Source organism: Pectinophora gossypiella, chromosome 10, assembly GCF_024362695.1.
Source record: "Pectinophora gossypiella chromosome 10, ilPecGoss1.1, whole genome shotgun sequence".
NCBI classification, from domain to species: domain Eukaryota; kingdom Metazoa; phylum Arthropoda; class Insecta; order Lepidoptera; family Gelechiidae; genus Pectinophora; species Pectinophora gossypiella.
Genome location: NC_065413.1, coordinates 2,817,303 through 2,837,969, shown reverse-complemented (window position 1 = coordinate 2,837,969; position 20,667 = coordinate 2,817,303). Strand labels below are relative to the sequence as shown.

Below are 20,667 nucleotides of genomic sequence, written 5' to 3'. Positions count from 1 at the left end.
GTTGGATTCAATATCACGGCGAATTCTTTTTCGGTTTCATTACCCTGAATTCCTTATTACCTCATAACTTTCAAACTAACCGCAGACATTAAAAGTTTGTTGTGAAGATATAAGACATTACAACATAGTATCACATATGTATAAGGGATAAGCAAAAGTGTATAGTATATATATCCCAAATAATAGGCGACATTGTCTTCTGCCTACCCCGTCACGCTTTACAAGTCAAAGTTTATAGAACAGTTGCAAAACTGAAGCATAGAATATGACTGAAGTCAAAGTTGGAAAACTTCGGGCTCTAAACTACTAAATTCTAAAGATTGAATTCATGTTTGGTTCATAGACCTTTACCGGGTGAGAGCCTTCAGCGCTCCCCATTTGTCCGGCCAAATAGTTAATGCCATCTGCGGCAAACAATAAGTCACGTAAAAAAAGTTTCATAGACAATTGATATCACGTGGGTTCCATGGATGGGATGGGAAGAGCTCGCCCCTATAACATGGGACTTGATCATAGCTGGCGATGAGTGGATATACTATTGCACCTATAGCTATCTCTTCGGGGATACAGGATTGTTAAGGCGTATTAAGTTCCTCGTACAGTCATGAGCAATATCATGTATCCACTTTAGAACCCTGTCGCACTATCATATTTGACATTTAATAAGGCTTACGGTTTAATTTGTCAAAAAAGTTAATGTGACATGGTTTCAAAGCGTATACATATTAGTGCTCGGGACAGTACGTTAAAAAAAATACTGATAGAAACGTTGCCAGTCCATGTCCACCCACACCCCAGAGTAATCGCGTTCATCATTTACCTGTGTTATCATTTAGTCGTAAACGGTTATTTGACCCAGTTTATTGTTTCGCTCGACACGCGAATCATCCTCGTACAAATAACGTTTGCCTGCGAAACTAATAATAATAAGGTATATTGCCAACTGGGCGACTTGCGAAAATTGAGAAAGTTGTAATGAATTTACAAATAATACATAGAATAGTGGTTGTTTTTCGACAATCATTAGCCGAAACCAATGATTGTCGATTTTGTTTGGATCATAAATGATTATCATGTGCTCAACGGTGAAGGAAAACATCGCGAGGAAACCGACATTTCCGAGAAATGCATTTTATAGGTATGTGACCTAACCTGTGTTGGGGTGGTTTTTACTTTTTTAGGGTCGGGTTGGTTTCCGGGTTAGAAGGTCAGACGGGCAGTCGCTTTTGTAAGAAGCCAGACCTGTCAAATCTTCAGGTTAGGTAAGCGGACCCCGTGATAAGGGGATAATGGAGACGATGATGATGACATAGAATAGTGGTTGTAACAGTATAAATTATGGTTTCACTTGTTTTTCATCTGCTATTCGTATGGCATACCTATCATGGAGAAAGGATTTTATACTGAATTTACTTGACAACTTGAGGGCTACTTGACAACCTAGTCAAATGAGATTTTGATGATAAGATAAGATAATCGTTTATTGTCTAACTGTGTACAATGGGTGTTACATTTTATAAGGTATCAACAGTTTGTCCTTTACGGACGTACAATATTAGGAGGTTACAATAGATTTAGTAGTTAATTTAAACTCCTCAAACAATCCAACATACAAACAATAAAACTCCGACACAATCACCAAGTTAAGCCGAAGTACTCATGCAAACCATAAAAACACTTCTCAACTAGCCATTCCTTGCATTGCGCACTTAAGCTAGATGAATTGCTTCGTAGTGGCATTTTTAACTCCCCAGTACTTACTGATGTGGTGATGATGACACCCTTAGCTAGTGTTAGCCTTAGCTCTTACATTGACGCGAGCGTTACTAGCAAAACTAGGTTTTGAAAGTCCTGTTGCAAAAAGCACAACAGAGAGACTGATGTAAGTACGTAGTCGTTAGGGGCCTTTTGCTACTCAATATTAAACCTGACTCCAGGGTTGATTAAACCTCATAGTCCACATGATGCCTGTTCCAGATGATTTATGACCATCATTGTCGGGAAGTTATGACCATCATTGTCACACACAGAGACACTTACACACACATGTTTCATTCATCTATATCTTTATAATAATAGTTCGTTGCACAAACATATAGGTTATTATTTATAAGCTCACGGATGAATTCTGCCTCCTAAAATACAGGTTGACCTAGTTTAGGAGGTAGAAAAAACCTTGTTTATAACACTCAAAAAACTTATATAATTGTATACTACATAGTTTTGTAGAAGATGATGAATATTTTTTTTTTCTTTTTTTTTAAGTATGCAAGTCATTGCAAGAATGACGTCACAATCTTGTAAGCATGAAAGTAGGCAGGTACTTATCTTTCGCAGCAAAAGTAGGTATCTATCAGTGAAGTGCCGTTCCCGGGAAAGTTCCCAAAGTGGGAATGTTCCCGTTGTAAAAACTCTGGCTGGTTTTTGCTTTTCTTATTTATTATATATCTCTTTATTTATTTACGTACTTATATTAGAATCTTCATTGTTATTTTTTGTTTGTGATCAAATTAAATCCATTTTGATTGTGATTTGTTTAGTAAATAAATAAATATTAACTGATGATTATAAAAGCTTCTTTCGTAAGTAGTGCTGCTTAAGTAAGTATTGGAAGTTAAATTAGGTATTGTAATTGACAGCCCTCAGACGTCACACACACAGTTGCGCGTGTACGATAATGTCAATGTGTATTGTCTGTGTAAAACGAGGTTCTTTGTTTGAAGTGTCTGAGGTGTGCTTAAGATTAGGTAACAACATCATCAATTAAGAGCCACGCTCTTGTCGGTGCAGCATTTTCCATGCTACTTTTTTAGGGAAAAATAGGGCAGTGGTTTCCCTCTTGCCTTCCGCCCGCAAGTGGGATGGCGCCCAGAGTAGTCTATTACAAAGCCATACCAGGACTCCTGTCCTCCGCCTCTGAATAGTACTGACAGTTACTGCTGCCCTCTGTAGGTAACAACACAGACATTTAATGCTATGGTTTTCTTCTTATCGTGTGGGTTATGAGATGGATTACCAACCTCATCAAACTTGGTGTAAGGGTTATTATTGAGCCGCCAAATGCCCCAAATACTACGGTAATTAAGTTCTTTTTACATAAGTTTTTACTACCGGGAACGTTCCAAAAGTGGGAACTTTCTCGGGAACGGTACAATTTTCTGTACTTATCTCCCGCGCGACCTTCAAAAAGCGTCCGACAACCAGCCAGTTCTCAGCAGTTTGAATCACAATATTTTGAGTTAGAAATCAATATAAAGAAGATAACATCGTGTGAATGACCGACAGATTGCTCTCTCTGTCCTCACGCACTTGCGTCATTTTCTTTTACAAATGATAAGTGTGCGACTGCGCATTACCTAGAGAGCTATTGTTGTATCGAGATCCAAATATTGTAAATGCGAATGTGTTAGCTGTGGTTTTAATCAAAATACAGGGCGTAAGTGACACCGTAACAAAAACTTTGAAAGACGGTTTTGTATTTATTAATTCACTCATTCTTTTCAAAATTGACAGCTGTGAATCATCCGTCTCTTTCCTTTTCGGCGGACAAAAAAATGACAGGTACTTATAACATAAAATAAATATAGAAAATGTGAGAAATCGGTGTCATTATACATCAATAAGTATAACTATTTTCAATATAATGTCTTCTGAGCAGGTAATGTTTGTAGAACAAATTGAAAAAAACATTTTTTTGGCAAAAATAGAAAATATATGCAAATCATTTCTTAACGGAATAATCTAGCAAGCATTTGCAGTGTTTACCATGTGTGGGAGGTATATAGGTAATCAGATAATGTAATCACCTCACGTTGTGGACCTTACTCCAAATTTCACATTTATCTTATTGTTTACGCGAAATTATCACCGGCTTATCGACGCCGTTGGGTTTATACTCCACTTTTTATAATATTTAAAAATATTTTTGACCTTCGAAGCAGAAGGTGTGCTATCTGCTAGACCATCACGGAAGATCACAGTTTTTATAAGTTTATTGGTACTCATTCTGGATAAGATAAATATACTTTGAGATAAAGATACATAAGGATACAAGCAGACATCTCCTAATTTAATTTTAAGTTACTTATGCCTGTCATTTTCTTATAATATGTTTTTGATCCAAATTCATGTTTATGATCCAAACATGAATTTGAACACAAATTCGTAAATCATTGTTTTAGGCCTATGCTGGGATTCGAACCTATAACTTCAAATTGAGAGTCAAGCGTTCTGCCAACTGGGTTACCACAGCCAGTTTACGTACGGTTATGTACGGTAATACAAGAACGAAATTTAGATTAAGCTATTTAGGTACCTACTGTATTTTACAAATTAATATTTAATCATATAACAGATACTTAATACTTGTGGATAGCGACATAGAGAAATAAAAAAATAACTACCTAATGAACATTACGAAATATTTTCTTGGAGAACCGATAAGGAAAATAGATAAGTATTACTTACTATTATTATGATGTAATTAGTAGGTAAGTTTTTAATTAAGTATGTTACGTAGTACGTGGGTGAATTAGGTAGTTTCCTAGGTCAAAGACAAATTATGTAATTCTGATTACTTACTAAATAAAAACAGATCTAACGATGACAAAAAACGTGTTCTTATTTCTATTTAAGTAACTTATTTAAGAATTGCGACATTTTGTCACGTTTTTCTATGACGTCTAGGTTGCTTTTTCATATAAAATCCGCAGTGATTTCGTGTTTCAACGTTTAGTAAAAAGTAACTGATTTGATTAGTTGGAAATAAACCTATTACATCTGATGATGGATGACACAATGACCTTTTTTAACCGATGCTACGCGAAGAGGGGTGTTATTATGTTTCATTACTTTATAAGCGCAAGTACAGTCACCAGGGTCCTGCCACCAACAACATTTGTGCAGTTGACATATGCTGGTTCATTACAAAACGAAGTTTAGAAATAATTTCGTTTAAAAATATAGTCCGCGCCACGAATGAAGTCTCGCAGAGAGGGTTTAGGTAAATTCTGCATAACATTATTATGACTTGTCATTTAGTTTCATTAAAATCCCATTATCACAGTTCCTCTAGGTACTTAAGTCTAATAATGTCTTTCCTAGAAAGGGAGTAAGGAGGGACAGTGGTAGGTATAATGTGACTCATATTATTATGCGAAACAGTTAAATATATTTCGAGGTCAGTAAGATACGATGTACGTCAACAGAATTGCTGCATTGAATAACATCCCGCGATAACAATTATAAAATGCACTTTATTTTTTTATTTCTGTATTATCATCGTGCGCTTTTATCTGAAATGTGGTTAAGGTGACTTTTTAACAGTGTCTATAGTTCATATAGTACAGTGGCCTCTATTCGTGCAGACACCTAATTTTATTTTAAGTTATACCCGCCATTTTCTTATCCGCCGAAAAGGAAAGGAACGGATGATTGAGAAAGTAATTGTTAATTATAAAATTAATGAATAACACGGGCGAATCAAATAGGCATCTCGCCGACATGTAACCTGTTTAACTTAATTCTGTCGGGTTATTGGCCAATATAAATATTAGGGAGGGATTTTTAAATCTCTGCCTAAAATTTTATGCCTGTCGATTACCCGTCCCTTTCCTTTTAGACGGATAAGAAAATGACTGGTAATGGCCCCGATTCATGCAGACACCTCCTAATTTTATTTTAAGTTATATATCCGTCATTTTCTTATCCACCGAAAAGGAAAGGGTGCGTGGCTCGGAAGGCACTGAATCATCTTACTTTTTCGGACAAACAGGTGATTCAAGCCTGCAATGTCGTTACCAAACAAAGGACAGTCTAACATAGTGATATCGACAATGTCCCATCGGGAATCGAACCCGGACCTCTCATGAGCCCATTGCTCTTACCACTAGACCACGGAGGTTGTTACTGCCTAAGACATTCCAATCTATTTTTTTCTATGTGATATTGAAATGCAAACCATATCAACGGAAGATTTAAAAAGTTAAACGTATTTGCACTTATCAGCTGGATCGGTATCGGTCATTGCCCCTGCGCCGGCGATGGATCTATTGACGCAAGTACGCTTTCAACTTTAAGTTCAGTACACATGGTCGATTTTTATATTATTGTGCGAATTATGTCATAGTAGTTGGGTAATGTTTAACTGGCGGTCTCGATTTGGTAACCTACCCATTAATAGAGATAAATGGAATATTTTAATAACTCATCATTATCAATTTAAGAGCCACGCTCTTGTCGGTGCAGCATTTTCCATGCTACTTTTTTAGGGAAAAATAGGGCACTGGTTTCCCTCTTGCCTTCCGCCCCGCAGTACTCTGTCTAACGCAAGTGGGATGGCGCCCAGAGTAGTCTATTACAAAGCCGTACTAGGGCTCCTGTCCTCTGTCTCTGAATAGAACTGATAGTTACTGCTGCCCTCTGTCAGGTTCCAGGTTACAGACCCTGTGACTTGCCCCTTACCTTCCTGCATTGCCGTACCGATGGCTCCCATCTTCGCCTCTGCAACCGATGAGGTCTTCACCCGTATAATACTTCCTGTTTTTTTTCTAAGTAGATATGGCTCAGTACCTTTCTGATTGGTCTAACATAAAGCACCATGAGGTGTGGGTACTTAGTTGATCGTACGATGATTGTCTCTGTTTACCCTATTGGGATATAGTCGTCAGATTATGTTATGTTATGTAAGTAAGGAGGAGCTCGGTGGCGCAGCGGTTAACGCGCTCGGTCTGCGATTGTTAAAGTTAAGCAACTTTCGCAAAGGCCGGTCATAGGATGGGTGACACGTTAAGCCGGTGGTCCCGGCTGCATTAGCAGTCGTTAATAACCATCAATCCGCACTGGGCCTGCGTGATGGTTCAAAGCCCGTTCTCCCTATCCGTCGATAGGGAAGGCCCGTGCCCCAGCAGTGGGGACGTTAATGGGCTGATGATGATGATGTAAGTAAGTAGATAATTCCACTTTATGCTTACTTTATGAGTATGTATTATAATTCAAGTTTGGGTCATAGATAATACTTCTAAGCTGTTCTGGGAGCAAATAAAAAACATAGAACACGTTCAGCTGCTTGTCTTCCCGGGCATGTCGTAAAAACCGACAGAGGGATTGCGTCCTCTAACATGATGGACTAATGTAATGGGCGATAGGCTGATCCCTTATCACCATAAGGTTCATCATATCCATCTTAGGACTTCGTATCAACAGTGGCTGCAAGTTGTCTTTGATTACTTGTGGCTCTGCCCACCCCATTTGGGATTACGGGCGTGAATTTATGTATGTATGTATGTATAATCGATATTACGTGGTTTTCGGGATTTAGGTAGGTAGATTTAGTTGACTTAGGACGACGTACGTTGACCAAATTGGAGAAATCCTTACAAAAGGTTCAGTAAGGTACTCTGAACCGGCGTGCGTGTATGAAACGATTGATGAATGAGGAGGAAGCAAAAGAAGTGTGTCAGGATCGAAGCAAATGGAATTCCATAGTTTCTGCTTACCCCGGTGGGAAATAGGCGTGAGTTTATGTGTGTATGTCCGGTTAACGGTAATAGACGCGATGATTTTGATGTCTGATTTCTGTATCTGTAGTACAAGTATGTGGGGAAAAACTCGATGAGGCGTGGGTACCTACTTACTTAGTTCATCTTGCGATGGATGTACATTTAAATAGCAAAACTGCAGTCACTGAGCCCAGCGAATTATTTGTAAACAGTGGTGAAATTATGAACATTACTTGTCTTGCAATATATTTAAGTATTATTTTTTATGTTATTTATGTACGAACTTATGTAACAAAAATTTATAAATAAGTATGAAACACGATGTCCATGCCTCACTCGTCTGGGCCCGCAGAATACCAGCGTCGTGGCTCACGCCGCGGCTTATGCTGAGCGAGGTCCATTTATTGAGGACGTCCACCACCTACGACCAATATTTTGTATTTTATTATTATTTTTCTGTTTCTTTTACGTTTTTGTTAATAATTGTGATTTTGTGTTATATTTTTTTCCCCTACTGTGTTTGTATTGTTACTGTGGCGTCCTCTAATAATTATACTTTCTTTCTTTCTTTCATAATTATTAAAATTTATGTTTTTGTAGGTGGTTTTGGTCTAATACAGAAACGACATGTAACCAGGAGGTCTTAAGTGCAACCACTTAATTTATGACTTTTAAAAAAACTGATTGGACATACGTACACATACATACATAAACTCACGCCCGTAATCCCTAATGGGGTGGGCAGAGTCATAAGTAATCAAAGACAACTTGCAGCCACTGTTGATACGATGTCGTAAGCTGGGTGTGATGAACCTTATGGTGATAAGGGATCAGCCTATCGCCCATTACATTAGTCCATAATGTTAGAGGACACAATCCCTCTGTCGGTTTTTACGACATGCCCGGGAAGACAAGCAGCTGAACGTGTTCTATGTTTTTTATTTGCTCCCAGAACAGCATAGAAGCAAAAAAACTGATTGGACTTTTCCAGCTTATCGTACCTCTGACTTACCCATTTGGGATAAAGTCGTGAGTGAGCTTATGTTATGTGTACTAGCTTTAAATTATTAAAGATAACAGTCTACACGTAATTTGGTAAACAATAATTGCCATAATTTTTATTAGTCTTGACTTTCTTAGATAAAATAATGTACGCGCCCACTGCCTTACTCACGTATAACACTTACAAACATGATATGGGAGAAAGATAAAACATTAAAGAAATAACTAGAAAAAATAATAATAAAAAATCGATCTTATCAGGTGATTGGTTGGTGCCCTTTCAATGCCCTTGGGAGAAGTGAGAACCTTCAGCGTTCCCCATTTGTCCAGGCATGTAATGAATTAGCCATTTGAGAAAATCCACAATAGGTGTCGTTGAAAATTCGTCGAAGACAAAACTTGCTCTTTTTGGACGGAGTAAGAGCGTAGTTACTCTACCAAGCTGCTCTACAGCCCGAGCTAGAGAGCGAGAGAACTACATGCGAGCGAGACAGACAGTTCGCCCGCGTTCCCTCACTCCATAGCGCCTTAAATAAACATAGTGGGCCCCATCGGGGGTGAGGTAAAGCTCGCTCCAAGCTCTTATCGGTGCGGGGCGGAGAATGTCCCTTCTATAGGTCCGTAGTATTATTATTTATTCTGTGACTCAAGGCAAGTTAAGTTAAATCAAATCAAATCAAATCAAATATACTTTATTGCACACAACATACAAAACAAATTAACACAGATGATGATAGATACAGTACAATCTAGTAGTAGTAGTAGTTAATTAGTTGGTGGTTAGTTAGTTATTGGTGGATAGTTAGTTAATTGGTCTTCAGCTATCGTGTGAGTTGTGAGGCAGATACCAACCCCATCAACCTCGGTGGTTGGTCAAGGCAAGTTAAGTTAATTAGTTGGTGGTTAGTTAGTTAGTTAGTTGGTGTTATAGTTTTGAATGCATCAGGCTTGTAATTGCATCCCGGTCCTTGAGTTTGGTGACAGGTGGTTATAGTACACAGATGACAACAACATATATTATTGATTTAATATTCCCTTAAAAAATCTTCTTTGTAACCAAATACAGAAAGTACTGTCCCCACTGAATTTTCTACGACAACTTAACAGTTAATCAATAAAAAAGTGTTGATATCATTCTTATCAGCAATACCGTAGAAGGGACTCAATATGGGGTGGCCAGTGAACCGTAACCCTCACAAATAACGCCCTTCAAATGTATGCATTTGGTGAATTTTTAAACAGTACACTTACCTTGTTCCTCAAGAACACACATCCAAAAACGCCTGCAAAAAATAACATGTAATTGATAAATATAATATTATTTGCTTTATTTTTGATCAGGCAACTTGTAAATTCAGTGTTCGAAAAATGAAATTAAATACTTAGTTTAAAAAAATGCTTAGTGTGAAAACCTAGTAAAAACTGAAAAACAGTGCATAACATTTCTATCTAGTTCAGTTTCCGATTGATAAGTACAATCACGAACAAAAGTTTCTCACTAATTATTACCAATGAAATATTCAAATAACCGATGTCTGTTACCAAACAATTAGTGTGCGTCAAGCTAGCGGCCTCAAAAAAAAAATGGGCACGAAAAAATAATTTGACCATACCAAAAAATAGTACTCTTATTGAAAAAAATAGTACCTGTTGTAAAAAAATTAGTACCATCACGGTTCTGGATTTATAGCCATGTTTTATTGCACTTGCTAGCTTGACGGTGAGCGAAATTTGGCGAGAGTTAACGACAAGGTCTTTCGCTTTGATTTAAACGCCAAAAAATAGTACCGAAATAGTACTCACCCCCTGCAAAATACCGAAAGTAGTACTTCAACGGTTCCAAAGTTATAAAGGCAGTTCTTTGATCCCGCTAGCTTGACGTTTTGAAAATACCTATTATCTGGGGAACGCTTGCATACTTCAGTATGTAACTAATGTCAATAAACTCGTATGAAATAGTACTCCCTACCATCATAATTTTGATCCGATTCTCTTTGTAGAAATGTTAAAAAATCATCATAACCTATGCCATACATTTGTTGTTGATACAGTCACGTAGACAATTACATAACCTCACAATTTATTCGTAAGTATTGCCATTTTGGAGGTCTACCCTACCATTTCTTTGCACTTCAGAGTGCTGCTATTACAAAAAAATCCTATTGCATACACCCATATGCACTAATTTTAATAGAAAATGGCTGCATGGGTCTAGTTCTTATCGAAAACAATCTGTGATTTTAATACATCATAATACATTTTTAATCAATATATATATATATATATATATATATTCAATATTCTTTCAATCTTAATCATCATCATCATCATTTCATCTTAATCTTATTTTTTTTTTAATCTGCTGTTTTATTTTATAATTTATACCTTCATGTTGAATTTGTTACGGATCGAAGTGTTTGTTAATAAACAATTTGCAGTATTTGTAGAATAACTCAAAGAGTTTCAACAATGATATTACTTTCATCTGACAACCCTGGCACTTCACCAATTTTTACCCAAAAATGGGGAAAAATTACTAAAATCTGACAACATCCTTCTTGAGCATGTGTAATAATTTTGTTCGCGACTGTACTTGTCTTGATAAATGTATGACATAGGTTATAATGACTTTTTGACATATTTCTACAAAGAGAATCAGGTCCAAATTATGATGGTAGGGAGTACTATTTCATACGAGTTTATTGACATTAGTTACATACTGAAGTATGCAAGCGTTCCCCAGATAATAGGTATTTTCAAAACGTCAAGCTAGCGGGATCAAAGAACTGCCTTTATAACTTTGGAACCGTTGAAGTACTACTTTCGGTATTTTGCAGGGGGTGAGTACTATTTCGGTACTATTTTTTGGCGTTTAAATCAAAGCGAAAGACCTTGTCGTTAACTCTCGCCAAATTTCGCTCACCGTCAAGCTAGCAAGTGCAATAAAACATGGCTATAAATCCAGAACCGTGATGGTACTAATTTTTTTACAACAGGTACTATTTTTTTCAATAAGAGTACTATTTTTTGGTATGGTCAAATTATTTTTTCGTGCCCATTTTTTTTTTGAGGCCGCTAGCTTGACGCACACAACAATTAGGAGTATAAATACTTATTACCTTTTATTTCTAGGTATTCTTATTTAAAAATAAATAAAAATTGAAAGTGATACAAAATTCAACTTTTCTTTGCAACTGTACGTAACAACGCGTGTCCTGATTGCGTTGCTAGGATACCTGCGTATTATCAATTCTAAGGGTTTTATTTTATGTGACTATTTTCCTTGTGAGTCATGGTGATAAACGACAGTGCATAGAAAATTAATAGGTAAGTTTTATGTAACTATTTTTTAATATAAATTTCATATTAGAGTGTTTAAACTTCTCCTATGTCTTTAACTTATTGATGAAGGTTAGAATAGTAAATTGTTTACGTTTTTCTGCTAAATAGGTAGGTACTAAGTCTAATCACTCTTTTGAATGTAAGCTTCGTTAATGCGAAGTTATAAATTGATTTGGTCTTTTATTTTCAGTTCTTAATTCTATAAATAAAACTAAACAAAATGATAACAAATGTAAACAAAATGACTAAATACCCGAATAAACACTACTTACTTATTCGATAAATATTCGCTTTACGAAAGAGTTTGCTATAGAGTAAGGTAAGTAAGGGATTTGACTCGTTGCTACCATGACCTAGGTTCAAGGTTCTAAGTCTAGAATCTAGACACTTCAACAGGTTAATATTTTAATAGAAACCCGTACTTTGTTTATGTTTTGTTTTGAAACATATATGTTTTTTTTTATACGAAGAGTGTAATTAGGTATATGTTTAAAAGGAACACTTTAGAAGCGTAATGCCGCTTCTCAGTAATAAATTGAAGATTTGACAGGTCCAGTTTTTTTTTTTACAAAAACGACTGCCTAATTGGCTTACAAACCCGAAGGGAAAACCAGCCCAATAGAGGTAGGTCACATACCTCTGAAAACGCATTTCTCGGGAATGTGGGTTTCCTCACGATGTTTTCCTTCACCGCTGAGCACGTGATAATCTTAGAATACAAACATTGGTTCGTTCTGAGATTCGAACGCGCGAGCTTACAGTGAGAGTTAAGCGTTCTACTCACGTGGCTACCAGAGCTCAATGTACAAGTATTATAATCCTACCTACATTACATGACGATAAGTACTATACCTGCTTACTATATATGTATTCTTCTATCGTGTGGGTTGTGAGGTGGATTACCAACCTCATTAACCCTGGTAGCAGGGTTACTATTGAGCCGCCAAGGCCCCTGACGTGGCTCATGTAACGACTACTCACTTACATCAGTAAGTAGTAATCGGGACCAACAGCTTAACGTGCCTTCCGAAGCACGGAATATCTTACTTTCGGACAAGCAGGTGATCAGCCTGTAATGTCTTAACCAAACTAGGGATCATAAAGTGATTTTTGTGATATGTCCCCACCGGGATTGAGCCCAACGCTCAAACCACTGGACCGCGGAGGCCGTTACTATATGTATTAATATATGTAAGTATTTCTCAAAGACTGCATTACGTAGTTCGAATAATATTTTCTTTGTCAACGTCACCCCCTCACGACTGACCGAAACACGCATGACAGTCCCTCCTGTAAGAATTACTTATATCGCCGCATAACCATAACTATAAGTAACTGTAAGTACACAACTATAAGTACCTAGCTACTCATTTATTCACTGTTGAACAAGGACAGGATTATGTCTGTAAAGGGAGCTAGTTGAGAACGCTGCAGTGGTAATTAGATGGTATGCCCGATAGCCTTTCCCTACCCACATCGCCTGTTTTCCCAGTAGTAGCCTGCCGCAGTTCTATCAAAGTCTTTGCTTATTTTGTGGTGCAGTTTTTAGCCTTTTTAGCCAGTTTTTAGCTTCCGTTTTTAACGCCTTCCGTGACTCTAATAGTGCTTTTGTTTGAAATTATGTCTTTTGAGTGCAAATATGCGCGGCATTATCATTTTGAGCTGAAACGCAAGAGGAAGGCTAAGAAGGTTACATTTCAGGTGATCGTTTGCTTAATTTGGTTTATATTTCAGTAGGAATTAAAGTTGGGTTGTTGTTTGTGTAGTGATTTATTGTAGATTTGCCGCAGATGGCATTAACTACTTGGCGGACGAATGGGGAGCGCTGAAGGCTCTCACCCGGTACAACATTTAAGACAACAGGCCTGAGGGTGCCCAGTTGGGCACGAACCTCGGACCAGGGCGTCGTCTGAGAGGAAAAATATTTGAAAGAATTAATCGACCCTAGTGGGTCGATAGCGATAAGCGCTGATTGAGTCGATAGTACAGTCATGAGCAATATCATGTACCCACTTTAGAACCCTGTCGCATTATATAAAAAACACCGGTCATTTATAAGTTAATATGACATTGTAGCTACTAAAGATGTAGGTACGTGAGTGTGTAAGTGAGTGGTTTTGGTTAAGTTTTTATTTACAATAGCTTGTGTTAATTCGTGAAACAATGGGTAGTTTCCAAGGTCAAAGATTATTTATGAAATTCTGATTACTACTTACTAAATAAAGACACATCTAAAGGCGACACCAAAGATTTCTTTTTCTATTTAACTTAAGAATTATAATAAAGAAAATTGTATTTTTAAAAGCGACATTTTGAAACGTTTTTGACGTCACGGGTTGCTTTTTCGTACAAATTCCGTAGTTACTGTCGTGTTTTGACGCTTAATTTTTTTTTTTTGTTTTGGTTTTCCCCGAAGGGTAAGGCAAAGGGAACTATGCCCATACAGCCATGTCTTACGTATTTTTTTTTTCTTGATGATTAATGAAATGATGAAAGGTGATTGTACAGTCTCTTGCTAGACTTGTATGATCTTTTGATGATAAGATGATAATCTTGATAAACTGATGTGGAGGCAAAATGAGAACAATCTTGATAGCGTAAAAAGTGCGTTTTATTGATTACTTTCTTGTTAAAGTTAATTACACTAATACGCGAGTACACACTACCTTGATGAGTCGTGAACTAATTATACAATTGCGTAAAAGGTAAAATAGCTGACGCGGGACATGTACGGTTGCAAACCGTACATATTCCCGGGCCAGAAGATTATGATGAGATGAATTACTTGCTATGTTAGTAAATTATATAAAACTTGAATGTAAGTATACAATTGAATTGAAATTAAACAAAAGTATCTTAAACAGGATTTTCATTAAAAGAATCATTAAATTTTCGCAAAACGGGACTTGTAGACTTGGTGTCGTATTTTCTACGCACGCTGCTTGTCCGTCGCGCGCTCCCCGCGGCCCGCGCCGCGGCCGTCGGTGCCGGCTCTGGCGCCGGTGGTGCTGCTGGCAACCCTGATGCGCTTGCAGTCGTTGCTCCGTGTTGGCTTCGAATTCTTCTTGTTAAGAATATAATTGCTGCAAGTGCTATTATGCCAAATATCACGTAAATCATGGCATAATGGTGTACATCATGATAAGTAACACCATCACTCAAAACAGGTTCGCTTGTTTTGAGAGTTTTTATCTTGTTGCCAATGTCGGAAGCTTCTTGTTCTAGCTCCGAATAAGATGCGTTTGGTAAGCTGAGGTGAGGTATGGTGAGATTAATTAAATTGTTAATCGGAGAGATTGTTGGAGTGTACAAGTTCGGTGATATTCTAATCTCACTTGTATGAGGCTTGTGTGGATAAATCATGAATTCATCCGTCTTGATAATGCAGCCATGACCTACACTTATGAGTCCAGCGCCTGTCAGCTGTTGTGTGGTTACTTGATCCTCGCACATTGTTCTAACTTGACAGGGCTCACAACAAAAATACATGTACATGTTGATTGAATAACTGTCTAGCCACTTGTTTTTACAAGTACTTGTTGTTGTTTTGCAGTCTTGTTTCTGCATCTCACATAGATTCTTGTCAATCTTCATATGAAATTCTGGCTTCTGGCTGTGACAATAATATACTTCTAATTGTACGATACATGCTCTGACATCAATCTCGCTCATAGGTATAAAAGTGTCTTTCTTCAAGTTCATGGCTATGTAATCTGACACTGGTATCAGATTAATAATGTTCTCTCCTTGTAGTTTAGGTATTGGAACCAATTTTAAAATCTCAAATGTTTCTCTGCTGACGAGGGGTATTCTGATCTCAAAAAGTAGATAGTCTTGTAACATCCTTGCTTTAATCTTCATTAAACTGTATAACTTTCGCAGATCAGAATGGATGTTGTCAACTGGTAAAGTCACATCTTTGGTTAACTTGCTTGATATAGTGCTGAGTTCATTGATTAGTTGTTCCGGTGTCAATAAGTGTAAGTTGAAGCGGCCTTGATAAATATCCGTGATTGTATCCAGTAATGTGTCCTGTAGGCCTTTTAAATTATGGAGCACGTTGCTTGCTATAATGGCTCCTAATGCGAAGTCATTAAGGACGTTATTTGTGCGTTCCACGTTTTTCAGCTCTTGTACGGAGTTTTCTAATGTATTCATATGTCTATGTATGAGTTTATGTTGCTCGTTCATCACTCTTTCAGTGCGTTTTAATAGGTTGTTTTCTGATTCGACAATTAAAGTTTGATTTTTCCATAGGCTTGCGATGTGGTTTTGATTCTGACGTAGGAGGGCAATGTCTTTCTGATATTGTTCGGCGAATTTCTCATCTAGTACTCCGAACAGCGTGTTAGCGAGATATCCGACACCGTTGATAAGCCCCCGCTTGAGGCGCCGGCGCACGCGCTGCTCGCCTTGCTGACTGAGCAACAGCTGATTGTAGTGTTCGAGTTCGTCGTAGCCATGACGTAACTGGAGTAGTATCGCTTTGCAGTGAGCTTGTTCTCGTATTGTTGTGCATGCGTTCTCCATTGTATTCACGTATGTTTCGAGGGCCTTATTACCTTGCCAATAAGGATCCATTTGATAGTACACGACGAGCTTCCATTCATCTTTGATTAAGAGCATATTTGAGACTTTGTCAAAGTACATACTTTGATTCTCTCTGAACTTGGTAACATTGACTTTGCTCTCAACTTCTGATATGACGATCATAAACAGCATGAATGCAGTAAGAATTGAAGTAAGGCAAAACTTCTTGCCTTTTGCGTTACTTGTTCTCTGTGGCTTGCCTTCTTGTTCGGCGTGTTTACCATAGTACGCTTGTTGTACAGGTAAATTGCTTGCTTGGTTGTCATCATGTTCCGTTAGTACAGACAACTTTATTACAGGCCGTTTCATGAAGCCTCCCTTTGTTTTTAAGGTGATGACACGGGTGTAGCCGTCCTTTCCTGGATGTAGCTGCACTACTCTGCCCATAATCCACTTGCCTGGAGGCAGATTATCTTCATGCACGAGAACTACATCGTTTAGCTTGATATTCTCTTGCGGACGTTTCCATTTTGACCTTGCTGTCAACTGAGACAAATATTCGGCACGCCATCTCTTCCAAATATCTTGTAATATTTTTTGAGTAAGCTGCCAGCGTGTTCGTAGATCTCTTTCAGTCTCGACAAGTGTCAGTGTTGGACCACCTGTGAGAAAATGTGACGGTGTCAAAAAGGCAAGGTCATCTGGATCTTCGGATAAAGCACACAGAGGCCTAGAGTTTAGGCACGCCTCAATCTGGGTAAGCAATGTTGAATACTCTTCGTAAGTGAGTCTTTGCTCGCCAATGACTCTTTTCAAATGGAATTTGAAGCTCTTGACAGCCGCTTCCCAGAGGCCCCCTGCTGATGGCCATGAGGGTGCATTTAAATGTAACTTGATTTCCATCTCAGTTAGCACCTTTTGCAACTCGTCATTGTCGCTGAATGTTTGCATAAGCTCTTGATATTCTTGTTGAAGGACTCTACTTGTGCCTACAAAATTGCGTCCATTGTCACAGTAAATATGACGCGGTGTCCCTCTGCGCGCAGACATTCTTCGCAGTGCTGCTATGAACGCAGAAGTAGTCATATCGGAGACCAACTCAAGATGGACGGCTTTCGTTACCATGCACACGAAAACTGCCACATATCCCTTTGTGGTTTTTATTCCGCGGCCCTTGTTGGCTTTTAACAGGATGTGACCAGTGAAGTCTACACCGGTGTGCATGAAAGGACGAGAAGGATTCACTCTCGATCCAGGTAAGTCAGCCATTAATTGTACTTGCTTATTAGGCTTTTGCTTCTTACAGGTCACGCATCGATGTAAGTATTTTTTCGTTGTTCGATTACCACTCAGTATCCAATACTTTTGGCGCGTGAGCGCTAGTGTAACTCTAGCCCCGCCGTGAAATGTGAGCTTGTGTGCATGATTTATTATTAGCTCGGTAAGTCGATGATTTTGAGGTAAAATTATTGGATTCTTCATTGCAGGGCTGATATGAGCGTTTTGCAATCTCCCACCAACGCGCAGAATCCCATGATCATCTAAGAACGGGTTCAGGCTTAATAACTTGCTTTTTCCTGATATAACTTTCTTGTCTTTCAGATTCCCAATTTCGTCATGAAAAATTTGTTCTTGTACTTGTTTTACAAGAATTGAAGTGGCTTCTCTTATTTCAGATAGCGTGAGCCATGTTGTATGCTGACGATCTTGCTTTTTCGTGGAAAATCTGCGCACCCATGATAGCACGCGAACTACCTTGTTGTAGGAGCTATACTTGTTTATAAGCTCGTTTACTAGATTTTCCTGACTTGCCGTACCTTGTGTTACGACGTTAACTTGTTGAGCTTGTTTCTCATCTTCACTTGTTGTATATACTGTTGGTTCCTCTTGCTTTCTACTGTTGTAAGTAGATAGCCATGCCGGTCCCTGCCACCACAGGGAATGTTGCTGCAACCTTGTCGCTGTCAGCCCTCGACTGGCGCAGTCTGCGGGGTTGTCTGCAGACTTCACATAACGCCAGCAATCAGATGGCATTACTTCGGTGATTTTGTGAACTCTGTTGGATACGAATGGTTTCCAACGATTAGGATTGCCTTGTAACCATCCTAATACTGCCGTAGAATCTATCCATCCGTAGATTTTGATGTCTTGATGTGATGATAAAGCTTGTAAGACTTTCATCATAAGTTTGGAAAGAAGCAAAGCTCCACTCAGCTCCAGTCTTGGTAGAGTAATTTCCTTGTTAATCGGAACTAGCCGTGATTTGCCAACTACCAAAACGATTTTGACTTGATTCGATGTCACAATCTTGCTGTATATAGAGCACGCGTACGCTTTCTGCGACGCGTCACAAAAGCCATGTAATTCGACTCTGCACGTGACGTCGGTGCCCAACCATCTAGGTATTTGAATATTATTGATTTTATTCTCCCGCACGAACTCATTATCTTTAGAAGTGGAAGCACCTTGTTGGCTAACACTTTCTTGGAAATCATCCACTGGATTGTTGTCCTTGTCGACCACCGTGACCGGGTTTATAGTTACGCTTGATTTTTCTATAAATTCCCTTGTTTCTAAGTAAGCACTCTTTGCGTTTTCGTAATAACGACCGGAGAAGTATTCGTGGTCTTGAGGTAAAAGCTCCTTAAGCTTACCGTGGTTAGAGACATAATCCTCCCAGTACAAGTCCAAGGTCGTGAGACGTCTCTTGATGTTCTCAGGGGTCTTGCGACTTGCACCATCCTTTTTAAAGTTTATTAAAACTTTCTTGATACCATCTTCTAAAATTGCTTGATTTTCAAGTATGTTTTCCATGGTGAAAACTTGTTTTCCTTGATTAAGCTTGATATACACTCCCTTGATTGAGTGTTATTATTCACTTGTTTGAATTGTACTTGAATATTCACTTGATTGAATCTCGATTAATATTTCAATTTTTACTAATCCCTGGCGTTGGGTATTAGTCTTGATCACTTGATAGTATAGGTACCTACTTGATAGCCTTGATGCTTTTACGTGCTTGATAAGCCTTGATGCTCTTAATAAACTTGATACTTGATGTACTTGTTATCACTTGCACTGATTCTTGATAATTTGCGAGTTCTTTTCTTATATCACAAACTTCACAAAACTTGATAAAGTGGATATAATCCTCTTGTCTTGCTGATTGCTATGTCCACTGTGTCCTGGGATGATATTTGCGCCTTCTCAATCCAGCCGGTGAGACCCGCTGGTGGGAGGCCGGCTGAACCGATTCGCTATCACTCTGCACACGCGAACACCTCGTGTTTGCTCGAAGGACCAAAAAGATGTACAGTCTCTTGCTAGACTTGTATGATCTTTTGATGATAAGATGATAATCTTGATAAACTGATGTGGAGGCAAAATGAGAACAATCTTGATAGCGTAAAAAGTGCGTTTTATTGATTACTTTCTTGTTAAAGTTAATTACACTAATACGCGAGTACACACTACCTTGATGAGTCGTGAACTAATTATACAATTGCGTAAAAGGTAAAATAGCTGACGCGGGACATGTACGGTTGCAAACCGTACAGTGATGAATGATGATGATGAAACCTAAGCCCCCACCCTCGGAGTAGACTCCTACTCCGAACCCCAAACGAATTAACTCAAAAGTCCGCATAAACTTTTGAGTTATGAAGCGGCTTCCCGGCACGAAGCGAAAATAGGCAGATACACTTTGTTCATTGAATACTCCAATATAATAACACTCGCGAATGTCTTCTGACTAACTTAATGCGATCATTAACCACAAAACACCACTTCGTATTAATTATTTAGATTACTCAATGAAGAAAGCAACTGTCCCGTTCCCGTTTCCCGCCGAAAAGCGTTTTGACGCTTAATAATTTTTTTTTTTAACTTTTTTATCCCTTTGGGGAAAGGCAAAGGCAACGCTTAATAAATAGAAACTGATTTGACTCGTTGGAAACTAACCTACTGCGCTAATTTATAGAAAGCGTAATACTTATTCCTCGTTACGCTCCTCTGCCATCTGCTAAACCAGAGGGAGGCCTGTGTAGCAGCGTTACGCCGTTTATTTCATTTCTCAAGGGGTCCGGATGCGCAAAATGAATATTCTTGTTATTCTTCCACTCTCCGCCTCTTACGCGAATTCCGGCCAATCTTACCGTAAAACTTGTGACGAAATAACAACAACACTTCAATGCTTGTAATATCTAGTCACAGCATCTTTTACGGAGTGTAGATATCTGATTGGGTACTAGTATTTTTTAAATAATTGTGGCTTTGCTTACAGTTGCCGACGAGG

General features: G+C 38.4%; 1 long non-coding RNA gene across 1 annotated transcript; it reads right to left on the bottom strand.

Annotated features, from left to right (window-relative positions):
* Window positions 1-7,720: 7,720 nt before the first annotated feature.
* On the bottom strand, window positions 7,721-14,208 carry LOC126370345 (uncharacterized). The gene is made up of 3 exons (XR_007566862.1): window positions 14,060-14,208; window positions 9,753-9,784; window positions 7,721-7,920 (listed from the first exon to the last, which is right to left on the bottom strand). It is a non-coding gene; the product is annotated as an uncharacterized LOC126370345 (long non-coding RNA).
* Between the last annotated feature and the right edge of the window lie 6,459 nt (window positions 14,209-20,667).